Raw genomic sequence first — 18,748 nt, 5'->3', positions numbered from 1 at the left:
CACCCTTTTAAAATGTAATAGGAATAGCTTTTGCTAGAAAAGTCATTTGTTAAGCATACTAATATTATCAGGACGTCAATCAATATTTTAGAGCCACACTGCTTAAATGATTTTCCAGAATGCAGTACTATATGACTTTAAAAAATACATGGTGCATTCTAGAATACATTCACAAGCTTGATGTGATTACTAAAATGATTATTTAATATTTTAAACTATGCACACCCCATTTTGGATCAGTTCAAAACAACATCCTAAACTGAGTGAATAATAATAATGTATCAGATTTATTATTCATGTTACATTTAAACTTTGCTTCAAATTTGCTTGGCTGAAGGGATGTGGTCTGACCATCAGACCTCCCTTTGGTCTGGAAAATTATTTTGGGATTACTTGCCTAGCAATCGAGAATACTTAGGTGCAGAGAATGGAAGGCAACCACATTATACAGCACTTATAGGTGACTGGTAAATAAAGACAGTGATCAACTTTCAAACCCACATTTGCAAACTTAATTAAGTGGTTTGATCCTTTTGAATACAATGTTGGTTCAATGTCAAGTCTTAGTTGATACAAACGAAAAATAGCCATAAAATAAGCACAAAAGCTTTTGTACTGCATTGCAGTAAAAAAAAAAAAAAAAAAAAAAAAAAGATGCAAACTTTGCACAGAAGCAGATACCTTTTAAAGCATTGCTCTTTTAGAACTGCAGTCTCAAAAAGACTTTCAATCATGTCTGCCCCCTGGATGTCCATGCAAGGATCAGTGTGAGCCTGTCCTCAAGTTATTATAGCGGTCAAACTGTAGAGGAAGAGCAAAACAAGACAGCAGATGGCACTTCTACAGACTCTGCTTTCTGCAGAAAACGTACCACCTGTCTGGATGAGAACATTTACAGTTCTTTCTCAGGTAATAACACAGAAAGTACTCCATAATAGCAGTATTTACCTGGGGAATGTTGCCCCATTAGACATAATGTAAAAGGTCCAATTTGACAGAGACATTTTATTTCTTAGTTTATGGATGAGCTGTAAGGTCCTAGCAAACAGCAATTCCCGTGGCCCCAGGGCTCAGAGACACATTTGCTGGCTGAAGCTCACCTGCCTAAATATCTGATTCTCTCCTCACTGTCTGGTTCTTTGATGAAGCCACTTTCCACTAAATTGATATGCTGTAGCTTATTTCTGTAGTTTACATATCTGTTGTTATATAATAGACAAAGAATTGGTTTCCGGAATATGAGTCTCCAGATGCAAAATGTAACTGAAACATATTTCATACTTTTTTTTTTTAATTTGACTGGCACAATCAAGTTACATTTAACTATGCCAGTATAATCCACTTACATTTCACACCTCCATCAGGTGTAACATATAAACCTTCCATTGTATAAAAATAGAGGCCCAGCTCATGCTTAGCATTCACACAACATAAAACAACAGACTTCAAACAGACTGCTGGAGGGTCTGCTTGACACTTCACTATCTAAAGGAACTTGCTTTCTGTTCCCTTAGTACACCACAGAAACGAGTAAGCCTTTAGAGGTTCACACTGCATTAAAGCTGGAGAGGGAGAGACATCTTTAACGTCTGATCTGTCGATCGTACAAACTTTCTATCCTTCCACAGAATTACAAAGGACTGCTTGGTGGTTTCCTCTCTCACCCTTTATTATGATTTTTTTTTATTTGAAAAATGTTGAGTGCCCAATGATTTTATCCCCGGTTTTCTCCCCAGATTGGGAAGATCCATAGGTTCAGTGGGCGTCCTCCAATCCCACAACAAAGCCAGCTTCCTCTTTTACATCCAGGAACTCGACAGCCGATTTACCAACAAATTGCCAGCCTCTGAAGGACAAAGCCCAGCCCTGCAGGTGTCTGCTCTGAGCTCACTGGATGCCTGGCCAGGATTCGTTGTAGCTCGATGAGGAGAAGCAGACCTTGCCGGTTTTGCCTCCCTAACCCACGGGTTAATGCAGAGTCAATGCAACGCTTCCTTCGGACTCCCCCGCGAAGACCGGACACTCGGCACAGCCAGGATGCGAACCTGTCTCCCTCTGTCTTTCTATGACATATAATTTATAATCTCAGGAGGACATAACCATAAAAACCTTGGAACTTGTTCTAAAGTCAGGTGAAACAAGTATTCAGGTAGCTGGTAAGGCTTGGAATGACTCAATCTACACAAATGATTTTTTTTTTCCTTTATCTGATGATTGCTTACTTTAGCTGGGTAGACATTCTGCAATAGAAACAGGAAATGTTGTTCTTAAGCTTAAGTTATTTTTTCTGAAAGGCTGTGCCTGCTTTCTATTGTTTGTGCATCGAACAGTCCAGCGATGCTGAGCAGCTTGGACATTCCCATCTTCCAGTGCTCCAGTGAGATATATTGTATTCTTGATGCTAATGGTAACAGCTGGCCTACTTGACATGGCAAAAAGCGGCGGGTGCCAGATAATCATAAAAATGAAATGGCTGAACAAAATATAGAGTAACATGATAGGACAGTATGATGATGACTAAAACAGTAGGTGTATATTATTTTGGATCCTTTGTTTTGTGATTTGGATCTACAGAGTAATCAAATGTAATAAAATCTTTTTTTTTTGTTTGTTTTTCCTATTATCTGGAAAATAGTTTAAATTGCACTTTCAATAACCAAGGCACGATAATGGTAAGAATGCACCTATGTGCTGTTTTTGTACATAATCAAAACTGCATCCACAGGCTTTCTTTCTCCTGTGCAATGGTGATTCAGAAACAATGAAAGATACTCCTCATTACTATTATTACTCTGCAATACTCCTCAGATTCTATCCTTTGCACTAATAATATTGTATAATAAAGAATTCTTCTGACTCATTCTTCCTGGGGCACTTCAAAAATAGCAATAGGCATCTAAGATGTCAATGTCATTGAAAACAGTGTTGGGTTCCTTTGATGGTAAGCAGGGAGAGCATGTTCTTATAAAATACAACATAAACAGATGGGATGTTTGTGACAAGGTGGTCACCTACTACATTCTGAGGAATGACAGGCAAAGCCCTGGAGAGCCAGCCCCGGATCATAACAATCAATTTGACTGAGACACAGTATGGAATATACATGAACTTCCCAGCTGACTGAAATCTATTCTGACTGTCTGGGTTATGCAGTGTCCAAGTTTCTGACATTTACTGAATGCAGCAATATTCAAATGACCTCCAGCAGCAATCCATATCCATAGCCAAATTAAATTAGTGATTTCATTGTCAGTGAATCTAAAGTGCAATGAATTCTCTTGGTGGGATTAATAAAGCCTGTCCCTATAACCTTTGACATGAAACTAATGAAATAATGATTTATTACACATTTACAAGCCAAAGTGAAATCAAAAACTCACTGCGTGTGGGGCAAAGATTGAACACATAACGCTGCATTAAATACTAATTATTTAATTACACTGTACTATAGTTTGCTTAGTTAGAAATGAAAGAACAACTTTGAGGCATATTAATTACATTGAGCAGGCACAACGTGTCACTGTGCAGGTTTACTGTGTTCCACTTACATCTTTACTATCCATTTCCTTGCATGTACTGTAGGTCTGCATTCTGTCAGGAATTGACATAATTAAATCCCAGCAAGATCTCATCTCCCGCCTCCTTTTCCATGCTTCGGAGCAGTGATGTACACTGGAATTCCTCCAACAATCCCAACCGGGATTAACAGTAGGTAGACAAGCAATCAATAGTAATTTTGCTAAAGAAATACCAACCTGGAAAGCCACACGTAATGCAAAAATGCATTAAGGATAAAACACTGTAGCTTATATATAAAAACACATCCCAAATGCAGTCATTATTATTATTATTTTTTTGTATGGATGTTTGTTCGCTTTCAAGGCAGCTTACAAGTGAATTAGGAATGCTGTAGCGTGTTTAATTTTCTACATTTAGTATTAAACACATTTAAACATTAACATATTGGGAAGTTTTGTAACCAATCAAAAAATGCAACATTAGAAGGCCCACTTTTTATGACACAATATTTCTTTTATGCAAAAATAACCATACAGTGTACTGACCCAGGGCTGGATAAACCTGGATGCAAATTACACTATAGCGTAGGCACCCAGCAGAATAGGGGCCCCCGAAAGGTCACCATTTGTTTGGGGTTTGGGACGTTTGACAAAAACTGCATGCAGGCGGACGGGCCCACACACACAGAAAGAGAGGCGCACAGAAGCTTGCTTTTGGTTAATTATGTTTTTTTATGACGGCTAGGCATTTATTTCTCGATTACAGCATTCCTGCTCTCTGAGTCTCTCACGCAAGCAACTTCCTGCTAATGTACAAACAATACTAAAGCCCCATGCCCTCTACCTCCTGGGAGAGATCCATTCCTAGTCTTACTACATCAGAGGCATGTCTGAAGGATAAATTGTATGAATCAGGATCAATTTACGTACTTAAAGTGCTCAGACAAGTTATCAATTCGAAGACGCTTTCTCATTATTATTGATTGGTACTGAAAAAATGTGTAAGTTGAAAATAAAGTAAGTTATGAAATCTGTGTTTATATATATATATATATTTTTTTAGTTCATAACCGTACAACGCTATGTAGTAACCGCAGTCAGACACACTGATGACATTTCTCACATTTTCTGCAAAACATAAAAGTAATTTTGGTTTGAAACTGGAAAATTAATGGTTACCATGCACAGGCATGATGGGAAATACTGTATAGCGACTGCAGCTGTATTTGTCACCTTCTTTTTTTAAAATTTTCTGTGCAAACTCCATGGCCAAACATGTATTTAAAAAAAATAAAACCATGCTCAGCTCTTCTCAGTGCTGTGAAAGCATGGGCTGGAAATGTCCTCCCTGCGCTCCGCTCCCCCACTCCGTATTCAGTTGGCTCGCTCCGCTCCGCTCATACTCTCATAGGGCTCACAAAATATTGGTTAACGTAGTGCCTCTGCATCCTTTAATCCGGCCCTGAGTTGACCTCTATATTTCACATGTACTGTACACCTTAGAAAACGTTTAAACGATTAAAACTATTAACCACCCCTATTGTGAATGACTTGCTGGACTGATCTCACAATTTATGTATGCCTTCGTGATGGAGTGGAAATATAACCTGTTTAACTGCAGAAACCACTAAACACGCCCACCTACTGGCTGAGATCAATGAACATAATCATGCAAGCACACTGGCGTTATTTGTCTTGACAAGCAAACACCCATCTAATTGTTTTTTGTTGTTTTGTAGTTTTGACACGTGTGCAAGATTCAAGATGTTACATTTATCCTTTTGACCTTCTAGGCTCCAGCGTTTTCAGAAGTACAGTGAGCAGATTAAATTGTTTCAAAACGAGAACCACAGAAACAAAAGCAAAGGCTATCTGAAATGAGAAACCCTGAATGACAGGAATAAAAGAGGCATGAGACAGCTGATCCAACTTTACAAGGCTAATGAGTGACCAGCACCTGGGTCCAAAATAAAGTCATGTGACAGGTGCAGTTAAATAAAATTATCCCATAGCATCACAAAACTTCTTTAAAGTCAATACAATAAATTATTGATCAGATGAACTCAGGCATGATGACGAATGGAAATTGCCCTTAAAATAACACCTGAACATGATCGCTGGCATTAGAAGACAACTCGGGTATCTCTGTCAGATACGGTTTCATGGAATGTAAGTTTCAGTGACATCTGATTGCACGATACTTAACATCACAGCTTTAGGTGTAATGGAGGTATTGGGTGGTACAGTATTTGAAGGATTTTAATATCCAGAATTTCTTAAAAGAATAATAATGATACATTTACTTTTAGTAATATTTTCTGGAACAACACTTTTAAATGAATTACAGTATTAGAAATCTGGGATAACTGATTTGAAGAGTTAATACTGTTCATAAGATGAATTGCGAGTTACATACAAACACTAGCTAGCAAGACCTTCTTGGGGTGAAATTGGGGTAGAGCAATAAAATACTGTATTTAAAATTCCGTATTTACTTTTGAAAGAAAACGTACTGAGATTCCCCCCAACTAGGCACTGCCTCCCAATGAAATATTACTTAAAATAATATAAAGTATTATAATCTTCTCGGATGTCTTTAAGGATAATGTATCCCAGGCTTTTTAATCCAAATATATAGCATATCACAATAGATACATGTAGAGCTAATACAGTACACAAAAATAATAATTTGAAAAAGCTTCATACAGTACCTAACCTCACGTGACTTCCCTCCACTGTCAATATAGATTTAACCAATCAACAAGCATTAATAATATACTGATATTTTTAGCATGGCATCTCAGCAGTGTGTGACAAGCCCTGCATAAGCACATCTGTTATGAATATTGATTAAGTTATAATAGTTGTTGGCACACATTTCAGTCAGGCAGTTAACGATGCAAATTGAATGGTGTGTTGAAACTTTCAACCCCAAACCATTGGGATTTGTATGGCAATATATAATTTATATCCTCAATAAATTCAATACCCACAGTAAAGCACTCATGAATTAACTACATCATGAGAAGTGTGTGGTGATAAGAGCTATTGGGATGATTTATCTCTAGCAGCCCTCTATAATATTGATTAACAGATCCAATTTTCCATTTCTAACACCTGAAGAGCCATTGTGTCTAGAGTCTTTGAGAATAACATAAGTAATTACAGTTCTGTAGGTATCAGACCATATTAATGGATGCCTAAATCACAAGTCATCAGACACTCAAGAAAGGTCAGACTTGCTCTCCTATAGTTTAACCAATACCTCAAGAAGAACTGAGTAGTCACATACCTGGTTATCAGGTAAGCAAACACCTTGCAGCGCCAAATGTTTTACCTTGTTGGAAAGAAGGTGTTTTAGATGACTTCCCATTATAGGGTTATTGTCTTTCTGTTGCTGAATCACTGGACGTATTTGATTAAATGTTATCAGGCCATACAAACAGATCAATGCTAAAATCTGAAGCCAAAAATTGCCACAAATCCATTTCTAAACTTGGAAGATTGACAGTAGATTTGTACTCAAGGGGCAAAAAAGCAATTCACTCAAATAAACAAGCAGCACAGAATATAAAATGAGTTTTCAATGTAACACACTTGAGCTTTGAATCATCAATTCCTTACAGCATATGGGCTACCAAAACACACCAGAAATAAACACATTATTGGCCATTTACCACAATAAGTTACAATGAGCCAGAGAACATATTAGCTACCAAACAAAGATGCATCATCACTCTTTCAGTTTGATTTTGCCTGATAATTTTCCTCAATTTAAATTCTGAGGGGGTCACCACATTTTGGTGGGTGTTCTTGCAGAACAAGCCTGGGAAACTCTCTGGAGCTCTGCTCAGCACAGCGATATTGAAACTCAAGTTGATGCCGTCACAGGGCAGGCGAAGCAGCTACTGTACCTCCACGGCTGGGAGCACTTGAGCATGCCCTTGCCCAGAGCAGCTGCCACCAGTTACCTGGTCACATTGTGAGGAGTCGCTACGGACTACATGTCACAGTAGGAGAAAGAAAAACTCAACTCAGGCAAGCAATTCACTGTAGCGCTGACACATAATTGAAGATTAATTTAGGCATCAGGCAAGTAATAAACGCTGTTTACAGGTGCGATATGTGTGCACTCCTGACATCAGTCTCAAGGCAGGTAGCAGAGCGAGCAAGATCATACCACTCTATTTCACTCTGTTCTGCAGCTTGCCAGGAGAGATGTCAAGCTAGCAAACCCCATTATGTGATTGTAATAAACAGCGAGTGTGAATTTTCTAATTCCTAATCTATCGGGAGCACTGAAGCAGCTGTAGAAATTCAAACGCGCCCGGTCAAAAAGAGAACAGTTGAATGTAATGTAAATAAGCCTGCATTTTAGTATTCATGTAAAGTATGTGAGCTGCTGAGGCATTGTTAGATGCTTTTTCAATTTGCCATTAGAATCTGTGGATTTAGAACAAAGGACATGGTTATATTGTGGAAAGATCATTTTTAAAGAAATGCAACCCTTTAAAGGGTGCTTTATTATTTATGAATTATTTTTTCAGTGTTATGAGAGAACACTATCTTCAAGGGCGCTAATGAACAAATGTTGTTGAAGGGAAAAGGCATTTTCTTTTTATGTAGACCTAAGCTATCCTTCAAAGGTATGAAAGCCAGCTTCACTAATCCAGTATTCTCTTAAAACACAACCTATCAAAGTGCGGAAATCTTTCTAAAAGTACCAAAGCCTGACTGGTCATCTGGGTTACCAGTAATAAAACTGTCAAATCATCTATGTTTCAGGTATATTGTTTTTATGGAATGCAACGATGATTTAAAAAAGAAAATGTCTGGATCTGTTACATCTGACCATGATGTCTGTTCAATATTTATTGGCTGTAGTTCACAACCAAGGGATCTAAGTGTACAGTGTCACATCACTGTATTTGGAATCCATTCGTCATTTCATGTGGTACCCCCTTGAAACTACTCTGTAAGGTTAAATCCTCTAAGAGCTCTTATGAAAAAGGAATTGGGAAATTGTTCATAATGTAAGATAGTGCATTGGGTATCTGGTGGGAATTGGGAGAGAAATAAATTACTCCACAAGGGAAGGGAGGGTCATTTTCAGCAGCCATGGCACTAGCTTTAATGTCCTGGAGAAAAAGTTGTCTTTATTGTCAGGTACGCCAAGGTCACTGAATAAATACGCTGCAAACTAAAAGAGGCTAAACTTCCATACTGAATGAATGATTGACCTTTCTGTATCTTACCAAAAAACATTAACAAAGGCTTTAGAGGAGGAAAACATTTAGCATGTCAGGCTTTGATCACAAAGCAAGTACAGTACAAGGATACACAATCATTTTGCTGGCTTACAAAACCAGAGGGCTCTACCTTATGGCATCAAGTACAAACATCTCCTACTGCAAACGTAAGCACATGGAACCTGTTTTTAATTATCTAAATGGGGATAAATCAAAAATCAACAACACGTAACTCATTAAAAAAACAGTTCTCCTTGGTATTTACGAACAATACATCAAAGTTATTGTTTCAATAACTGTAGCACACAGAGGGCACTGCTTTAAAGATACACCATTGAGATCCATAGTTTATATTTTACATGCCACGAATGTATCAACGTTATTAAAGTCTCTTTTTTTAATCTTTGCTTTAAGCAGAGCACTCAAAAATAAAAACCTCAGCATGTGAGATCCAGGTTGTAACCAACTCATCACCAGGGATAATAATCTGAATTGTAATCTTAAAAAATTACCAACACAAATCTATTCCTCATGGACTAAGTGGTTTTGATAAATAAATTAAAACAAAACAGAACCTTTAAAAGTGTTGAAAATAGGTGGAGCTGAGAATTACAAGCTAATCCTGACTTCACTAGACCAAAACCAAAACATCTCCCAACAGCTGGGTAAACAGCCCCCATGCAAACACTATGCTAGTCTATTATCTCAGCTGGAGCACATTTTCCATATCAGACATGGATTCTAATTGCTAAGCATTGTCCAGTAAACGGTGTTCAAAATGACTCAGGCTAGCGGCATTAACAACAGCACATCCTCACCTTGCAGCAGGACTGACCCTTTAGAGGTGAATCAAACTCTCACAGCAGTTTGGCACATTAACAAGGTTTTCAACTAATAAAACAGATTTTTTTTTTTTTTTTTTTTTTTTTTTTACACACAGGATTAAAAATTATAATTTGATTCCTAAAATGTGTTTGCATCAGCCTACCTCTGTTGAATTTGATAAAATGTGTTGCACCTGATTACTCTTGAATAATAATAAAAAAAAAAAAACATACAATGTACAGTATGTACCTCCCTTTGAGATAATTAAGCTAATAAAATGAAATATGAGCAATCACCAGATTCCTAGAAGTATGAACAAAAAAAAAGAAAACATTCCTAACCATGCCAAACTATCCTTCCTGTGCTTTCTCTGTGTACAAATACAGCAAGGGGGCATAAAAAGAGAAATATGCTCAAGCAGCCTTACTTACTACTACCACTGTTTATGAAGCTAGCAATAATTTTGACAAAAGTGAAAAACAAGCCAAAATACTTCTGAAAAAAAGGCTACTTCCTGACATTTTGATTTAAATGTTGGCACGGCACATTCGATTTCTGGAAGCCATTAACATCAACAAAGCCCAGCTTTCAATGCACTTGCACGTGGAACAGAACATTGCCTTGCAAATTGGAGATCTGACATTCATGAAACTCGTTCGATCTGTAAACAAAAGTGCATGCCTTTGAATGATAAGATATTACAAATGTAAACAGCAGATTCCTGTGAAAAATGAAGAGTGGTATACCTGGGGTACTTTTCAATTGCATTAAGCCTAGCAAATTCAGTTTCGTCAGTCAGTCTGGGGTAACTTTATAGAATGCAGAGGGAAAAAAATAATATAACTATTTGGCATGTCTCCAGGTATTGGAAAATATTACCTAGGACAGAAATTTTCTAGCAACAGAATCAATTTTGAAGTGTATGGAAGAGGAGGCAACAGTTTAGCATGGTTGCCCTTCATGATTAACTAAGGGCACATTCTCCTGCATGCCAGCAGGGTGCACCTAGAGCATACTGAATGGGTGTTTGTTTCCAAGCAGAACAAGACAGCTTGTGCCATCCAGCGTCCACCAAACAGATAGGGGGTTGGCAGCGAGTCTGCAAAGGTCATTTACCCATCACATCAGAAAAGCCTCAACCTTCATAAGCACATGTTGGTTTTTTAAGTGCTGTATTCTAATGCTGTCCAGCCTTACGCCTCTAGACTGACTTCTGTTGTGTATGTTAAAGTGGTGGTGAATTTATGGCCAGCATAGTGGTCTATGCATATATCCCCATAACATTTTGCTTGCTTATTATTGACTTTAATTGTAACTGTTTTACCACGTTCTCCTTGTAAGGCCATTGCTTTGATTATAAAGAGCATTTCTTTTTGTACATTATAATTTTCTCAACAAGAAAGGAAAAATAAGTACAAAAATAAAAGCAAACCTTTTATTTAATCTCTGAACCACAAAAATGAATTTAGCAAAGAATAAGGTGCATGTCAAAATGGTAATTCTTCATGATGCAGTACATGCTGTTTTGCATGCCAAATAGAAGACAGAATGTGTCTCTAGTGTATGAAAAAGTAGTCCTATGACAACTCTGGCTCTCTGGGCCACCCCTATATAGTGTCCCATTTATTACTTTTGAGCAGAACCTTAATTCATAAAATTCCACATACAACCCTGTTGCTGCAGTGAACGGTACCATTACTGTTTACGCCAGTGTTTAATAAACGTTATTCAGGCATTAAATAACAAATTATCCAAATCTGGTCACTTCATTTGTAAAAGCTGGCAGACTCCCAACGCTCTGGCACAAAGCTGGAATGTATTATAGGTTATAGACCTGCAGCTGAAGCATTGCTGCAGCAAGACTACAGAGGTCAGAGATTTCATAAAAAGTCCCCAGAAGTGTCTAATAATTTGCTTATCATATGAGAATGTATCTTCCATCACTGAGAAAGTCTTCAACCAGAAGGTACACTTCATTAAAAGATTCAGCATAAAAAAGCCCCGACCTTGACTGAATTGAATCTGCCAGGTACAATAATGTAAAGGGCTTGTGGTTTAGGTGGCTCAGTCAAAGGACAAAAGGACACGAACGTCATCCTGCACTAAATCAATGCAAACCCAGAACAAGCAACGAAGTACAAAAATACAACTGAACGCAGTTCATTGAATGCTATGTAAAACAAGTTTCAAACCTGTTTATCGCATCACAAAAATTGCAATCGTTAATTACGTTTATTGGCACAAAGTGTGGCAGTGCCAGAGAGATCTGCCATGGAGGCTGCATCACTCTCATGAGCAGAGAATAGTGTTGAGCGGTGTCTGCTTTTGCTGTAACTCGTCTGTGTATATGTAACGGGCAATGCTGTGTGAAACACTGCCGTAACGGATTCTGTCCCGTCCCATCGCTGAGATGAAGTTAAAAGCTCAAAAACCACAAATGCAGACGAACCCGACTCTTTTGCATTGTGGTTAAGACGCTTGCTTGCGGTGTGCAAGGTTGCCAGTTTGCGCCTCACCTCCACTCTGTTACATATAAACAGAACGGTTTCTAGAGATGTCAGCTACTAGTGAACACTGAACAGATGCCTGAAACATCCTCCTGCTGAAATAATCCTAAACAAACAAAACACTCTGTCATTTTATAATGCCCTTTAAATTTAATGGAAGCAGTTACCAGTATAATCCTCGGTAATACTGGCAGAGAGCCAGGTAGCTTAACCATATAAATGCTTCCATTTGTAAATGTTTAGGAATATATGAAGTAAACCTTTACTTTGTGAAACAGACCAGTGAGCCGGGTTCATCTGCTAGCGTTCACCTTACATTTGGCAGTAACCTAAATCCAGGAGTTAAGATCGTCTCACCTTTAGAATGCAGTGCAACTCAAATAGGTTCATTTGCATTAGGGGAAAACTATGGCAGAAGATCACTAGAATTATGTGTGAAACACTAGCTCAGCTATAACTGCCTGAAAACCCAATTAGCCAGATTTTACAGTGGCCTATAAAAACAACTAGTAATCTGTTCCACGTTAGCTTAAAGCATACATAGGGGTTCTGGTTTTCGTGTTTATATGACATAGCCTACTTACGACCCCTCAAATGGAATTTGTTAAATCAGTATTTAACCCCATTTCACCCGAAAACTCCAGATCCCTTTGCAATGCTTTGATGCAGTTATAAAGCAGGCATACTTTCTTAATTCGTGGTGGCAAAAGATACTGGCATATACTACTACTGTAGATGCTCTCTTAAAGTGCCCCACAATAATTAAGGCATTACAAATGTAAATGTTTCTACCACTGAAATTTCAAATATTCTGAAATGAGGGGATGATGTTGCTCCAGTGGTGGGCAATGCATTTATTATATCACACATTCGTTTATCTCAAAACACAGAACATGTCATGCCTTGTGTGCTGCAGAATGCTCTTCAGGCTCAACATGAAGGTGTTTCCAGTGCTGTGAAGATCAGGTGTGTGGGGGAGTTCTTGAAACATACTAATCTGTTCTGATCTTGGGAATTGCCTGGGTTGGATGATTCCATTTTAGTAGGCTAGCTAATTCAGTTCTGATTGCCAACTTTTGTTATCATGTAAACTTACAAAGCATGTATATCTTTGTACAATAGTACTCTAGAAACCTGACCACATGCAATGCAGTATTTCATTTTCTTTACTGTGGAGGGGCACATAGATGCAATCATGCTGCAGTTTTGGTATTGCCCTCATCTGAATCCAGTGTTATATAACCCCCTGAGAGTGGTGAGAGCTTTAATGATATCTTGTGTATTTCTGTAAATAACCCAAAGCTTCTTGGACACAAATTAATTCTGCATGAATAAAGATATTATATTGGACAGCTACAAACCCGAACCCTAGTACTATTGTTGATAAATCATTTTTTAACCACCCTTATGATGAATAACGGGGGAAATGATCAGTGGATGTATAACCACTGTAGAACCTTGCAGATATACAGCATGACTTCACTTGCTGATGGGTACCCATGTTTGTTCACAAAATAAATATGGGCACATTTGACTGAATAAAGTCAGCCTCATTTATTGTGCTGCGGGACTAGGGCCTGTTCTGACAACCTTGACTGAAGTTGGATATAGCTTCTGTAACTCCTTCCTCATCTCTCTCTTGACAGGTGTTTAGTGTGCTCTCGGTCCAGGCAGATTAATAAGTAGAGTCTCATCTCATTAGTAAAACTCACTGCACTCCTCTGCAGATGCGATCCTAATTTTCATCATTCCTCTGTGCATGCAGCTATGGGAAGATGAGAGAAGAATACAAGCCTAGGACAGAAGAATTAGACAGTGACGGTCATCTGAATATCAGGTCATCTGGTTTCTTTTGCAGACCTGGAAAGCAATGTACAATACGTGGCAGATGTCTACATAGTTTATTTAATCAATACAGGAAGATGATCTTTTGTTAACATATGTGAAATGAAAAGCGAGTTCTTTTTAGATTCCTACAAACAGTGTGTTACAATTGAGTTTTTAGTTATTGCTGAACATGAAACGATTATGCTCAGCTAGAGCAAAATATGACCAAGGAAGAGTTTTTATTAATATTTAATAAAAAAAAGCGCTAGCTTTACTGGAGTGCAACACTCAAAACCAAGACTGAAATCCGATAAGCTGAGTACTGACTTTGATTGAATGAGTGACTATTTTCACACGCACACATTTTTTAAAGAACATTTTTGGGGGGTTTGAAATTCCAGCCTGTGGACTTTAACATATTAAGGGGATCCTCTGTCCTGGTACTGAACCCTTTCTCTTGTATAATAACCCTTGAATTACCATGTGAAAGAACTGTATGAATTAGCATGAGCATGGAGAGCACTGGCACCCTTTTTATTCATATACAATTAACTAAAGATCATTTTGCAAGGTCCTTACTTGAATATCTGCTAACAAGACAATGTACTGTATACTGCATCTATTTTACAGTTTGTTCTTCATCACTGCAAGTCATGAAGTCTAATTTTGAGTTTTTTTGAAAATTGCCTTGGGAGCTTCAAACTAAAATCTTAGAAGTGTGAGCAACACTGGTACTTACAAAAACAGCCCATACTTTTGTAAAACTGTCACATTATATATTACAAAGCCACATTAACAAATGCACCCATAGGAATACCACAGTGCTGAAATTAAATGAATGTCTTATGCAAATGCTATAGCTCAGCCTATTTACATAGCTAGCCAAATAAGGTCTTAACCAGCTGCTAGTGATCGTGGGCTGCAGGTAAAATTGACAAGCAGCTGTCTTGCTTTTTCTTACACTGAATTCTTTCTGCAAGCAACCTCATGGGAGGACTAGCATTCCTTCAATGAATTTACTTATTAATTAACAAGCTGGTTTACAGTGCAGTCCATTAATTTTGGATTGCCTGGCATTTTCATTGTAATGCTTGCAAGTTTTGCAGATTTTACTATGGTAAAACCATTGAACTGCCACCTTTCAACCAACTGTGAAGACTAAGGGCGTGACACCATTAACTGGACAAAGGAATATTGTAAAAATTATTTATAGAAATACAATGTGATTCATAAACAACACACCACAACTGTTGCCATGCTAAAGGAAGACAGAATGTGCAAGCATCAAACCCAACTAGCTAATTGGAATCAAAGAATGACCATGTGCCAGACCTTGCACAGAGCTCAGCTGAACATGTTCTGTAATAATTGGCTATTTGGCTTACAAATTTGCAAGCAGGTTTTAAAGGGAGGGAGGAAATGGTTACAGTTGTACTGTTATTTCTGAAACATCTTAAAAAGTAAACTCTGTAAAACAGTTACAATGGGTGCAGGACTAGTAGAAGCTTTCCACCCTTCTCTGTTTTTTGTATTTCTTTGATTATTTGTATCATTCGTTTATAAAAGGAAACATTATTGATGACAATAACACATGTGATACCTGTAAAGCTTTGCCCTGTATGTAACGTCACAGAGTCTGGTCCTTGTAGGGTTAAGTTCCATACATTTTAATCTGACCAGCTGGAGTATTGTTTTACATACTGGATAGAAAGTTTCCTTAAATCAGATGCTCACTGTTTCATTTTACACTATGACATTGCTATAAATTTGTAAGATCCATATCGTATAATCTAACAGAGACTCCGTTCATTTTACACATTACACTATTTAAAATAAATAAATAAATAAATGAAAGAATAGCAAGCACATTCTCATTGCCCCAGTACAACGTGTGAACGGATACCAGCACATTACATTTGACCGGCTGGACTTTCAGTTTCATTGTTTAAATCTGAATGACTGATGGTGAAGCACAGATTCCTGTATAATGTAATTAACGTTATTCGTTTAAAATTACTGAATGTGATACAATTAAGTAACGATTGCAGTACAATTCCAGAGTTATTAAACAAAAACTTAGGACATGCACCAAACACATCAGTTTGCAGCGGTCCTAAACCACTGAACTTCGAAAGCAGAATATAAATAAACTCGGTATTTACATTTTTTGTCGTGCATCCAATACCAGTGTAGTTCTAAAACAGATGTATTTAAATATGCAATACAGCACCGGCAGCAAAAGATGGTGATTTCCCCCTCCCCCGTATAATAATGCACCACTTCAAGGTCAACAAATGACATTTTGATTAAAAACAACATACATGACTTTGTTAGAAACGATAGAATATGACATTCAACAGATTCCACTGTTTGCATAAAATAGACGGTTATTTGAGTTCCCTTACCTGTGTTTGAGAAGAGTGGTGGGGAGGAGAGCGAAGAGGACGTTGTATTGCAGGAGTGATGCTGTTGCTAAGTCACTCAGCACTGCTCACACTCTTGCAGCGCAAACGCACATAATTATAAAAGACAAATCCATTTTCAGCACAACGCCTTTCCACGAGGGCTCCCGAGGTGGATTAAACAGCACATTTTGCAAGCTACTGTCTGACTGTACCTACTTGTACTGTGCAATGTTAAATGCAGCGAAGACAAACTAACTTAAAGTAACTTGTCTGTGTGAATGCTTGAAAACAGTCAGCTATGACAGAACACTTTTTTGTTTGTTTGTTTTTTTTTTAAAGTTATAAAGTGAAGATGTACCTGTCTCTCCACGCTTTTCATGTCATGCGACCGACCTTTTAAAAGTACCGTAACATGTGGCTATTTACTGAGGGGGGTGTGATTGATTTAGCTGCAGTGAGGGTGTTTTGCAGTACACTAAAGTGATACACTACATCTACTGGTGGTGTAAAAAGCAAAGTAAAGACTGACACCTGAACGAAGCATAAGAAAAAATGTAGAATTTATACTTATGGCGTGGGGACATTTCGAAGCATATATTAACAGTGTAAAAGCTATCGACCAGCGCACAGTAACTGCTTCGCATTCACCATTATCCCTTTATCTCGATTTGCTGAAAAGAGGTCTGACACATTACCAGCACAATGCTAATCCAGGCTTCTAATTAATACTTTAGATTTGCACTAAAGCCATTAAGCACTACTATACTGGGGACATATTTATCAGGTTATTATTTATTATTATTATTATTATTATTATTATTATTATTATTATTATTATTATTATTATTATTATTATTATTATTATTATTATTTTATTATTTTAATTACCGGTTATATTTGTTAATTAAAAGCAGCGAATTTAGTTTTGTTATTGTTGAACAGGTTTTTTTAAAGTAAAAATATTGTTCTGAAAAAGAAAGTTTTATTCCAAAACTTTCTTTCAAACGAAGGTGTTAAGTTATTTCTGCATTGTTTTTAACCTTTAGGCAAAAAGAGAATCCGTGTACTTCTCCCAAACATACTGGAATGTATGTACATACCAGATATATATATATATATATATATATATATATATATGATATGTATCTATATATATATATATATATATATAATATATATAGCGCTACGAGCTGGAAAAAGGTTTTAGTAAACACAAATGGAAGATTCAGGCTTAAAAAGAACTCTTTTGCAAAGATGAATGCTTACCTATGTTTTTGTTGCTATGTGTTTTTGGTGTTCCTATGAAGAGTGTTGTGTTTGTAAAATATCCTGCCAGAGAGGGCAAGGGAGACTGAAACTACAGTAGACTTAAGTGACTGGGATTTTTCCATTACGTACCACACAAGCAGAGCCTGGGAAAAAAAGAGAGAGAGACTGAAAAGGGGCACTCAGTGTGGTTTTCATTGACAAAAGTATTCGCCTAAATGTCAACGTTTGAAGATGCAGCGTATCTTTACTTATCTCCTCCATGCTGGGCAGTTACAGTGTCACTGAATTATGTTGTTTCACGTTTTCAAATATAAAAAAAAAAATGCTAGGGAACGCTGATGTTGAATGAACTATGAGCCAGGTACAGAGATGTGATGGTGCTGTACACAGTATGAATGAATGTTGTGCCTCTTGTAAATGAACAAGACTAATTGGAGTGTAGAGATTAACACAGTAAACATGCAGAATATTATACATATAAATTGGTAAATGTGTTCATTAAAATTTTGTGATGAGACTTTTTTTTTCCATTAGTTTGGAAAACATAAACTAACTCAGATGTTGCTGTTAAACTGAGTGTTACAGAAAAGATACATTTGACAGTGTCAGAAATTAATTCAAGTTACAAATCCTGTAGTGTACTACAAATGGACAAATACTTATATTTAGTCTTAAATTGAGGATTAGTGCTGTTGACTTCACTGTTTGATGGCAGGGTCTGAATTAATATATGATAATCCCAAGTAGAAATATGACCCCATCAGCTGTGGGTTCATAGTGAATCATTCCAACAGAGGAGCCCCATCTCTAACCCTCACCCTACCCTTAATCCCAACGGGGTCATTCCACAATGAACCCTATGCAGACAGGGTCATATTTCCAATTCTGATCCTAAAGTCTGCTCTGTTGGGGGTCAGCTAAACCAATAAATCCCACTTTAATTAAACAGAGTAGTGACTGCTTTCCACCCCAATTGTAAGTATACTTTGCGCTGCAGCAGTCTGCAGCCTCTACTGTTCTGTCGCCCTGCACTACCAGTTTGGAGAGTGAGCTGGTTATTGGTTTAAACAGCTCTACTGCTGAGCCATTATAACCCACCCACACTCTTCTCACTCCAAAGATACAGGTATGCCAGGTATAACGTCAGT

General features: G+C 37.5%; 1 protein-coding gene across 11 annotated transcripts in view; it reads right to left on the bottom strand.

The window, feature by feature from the left end:
* The window catches only part of LOC121328796 (plasma membrane calcium-transporting ATPase 2-like), a 145,261-nt gene extending 127,586 nt beyond the window's left edge, over positions 1 to 17,675 (bottom strand). For 2 of the 11 annotated variants that reach the window (XM_041273861.1, XM_041273862.1), the window contains exon 1: positions 16,332 to 17,006. The gene's annotated coding sequence lies outside the window, so the exon portion shown is untranslated. Of the gene's footprint in view, positions 1 to 16,331; positions 17,007 to 17,597 lie in introns of those variants that run through there. The other 9 variants (XM_041273855.1, XM_041273856.1, XM_041273854.1 and 6 more) reach the window with 8 other exon arrangements.
* Between the last annotated feature and the right edge of the window lie 1,073 nt (positions 17,676 to 18,748).

Source organism: Polyodon spathula, chromosome 16 (assembly GCF_017654505.1).
Source record: "Polyodon spathula isolate WHYD16114869_AA chromosome 16, ASM1765450v1, whole genome shotgun sequence".
Lineage (NCBI taxonomy): Eukaryota > Metazoa > Chordata > Actinopteri > Acipenseriformes > Polyodontidae > Polyodon > Polyodon spathula.
Note: the sequence above shows the minus strand (reverse complement) of the source record. Positions and strands in the feature narration are given on the sequence as shown.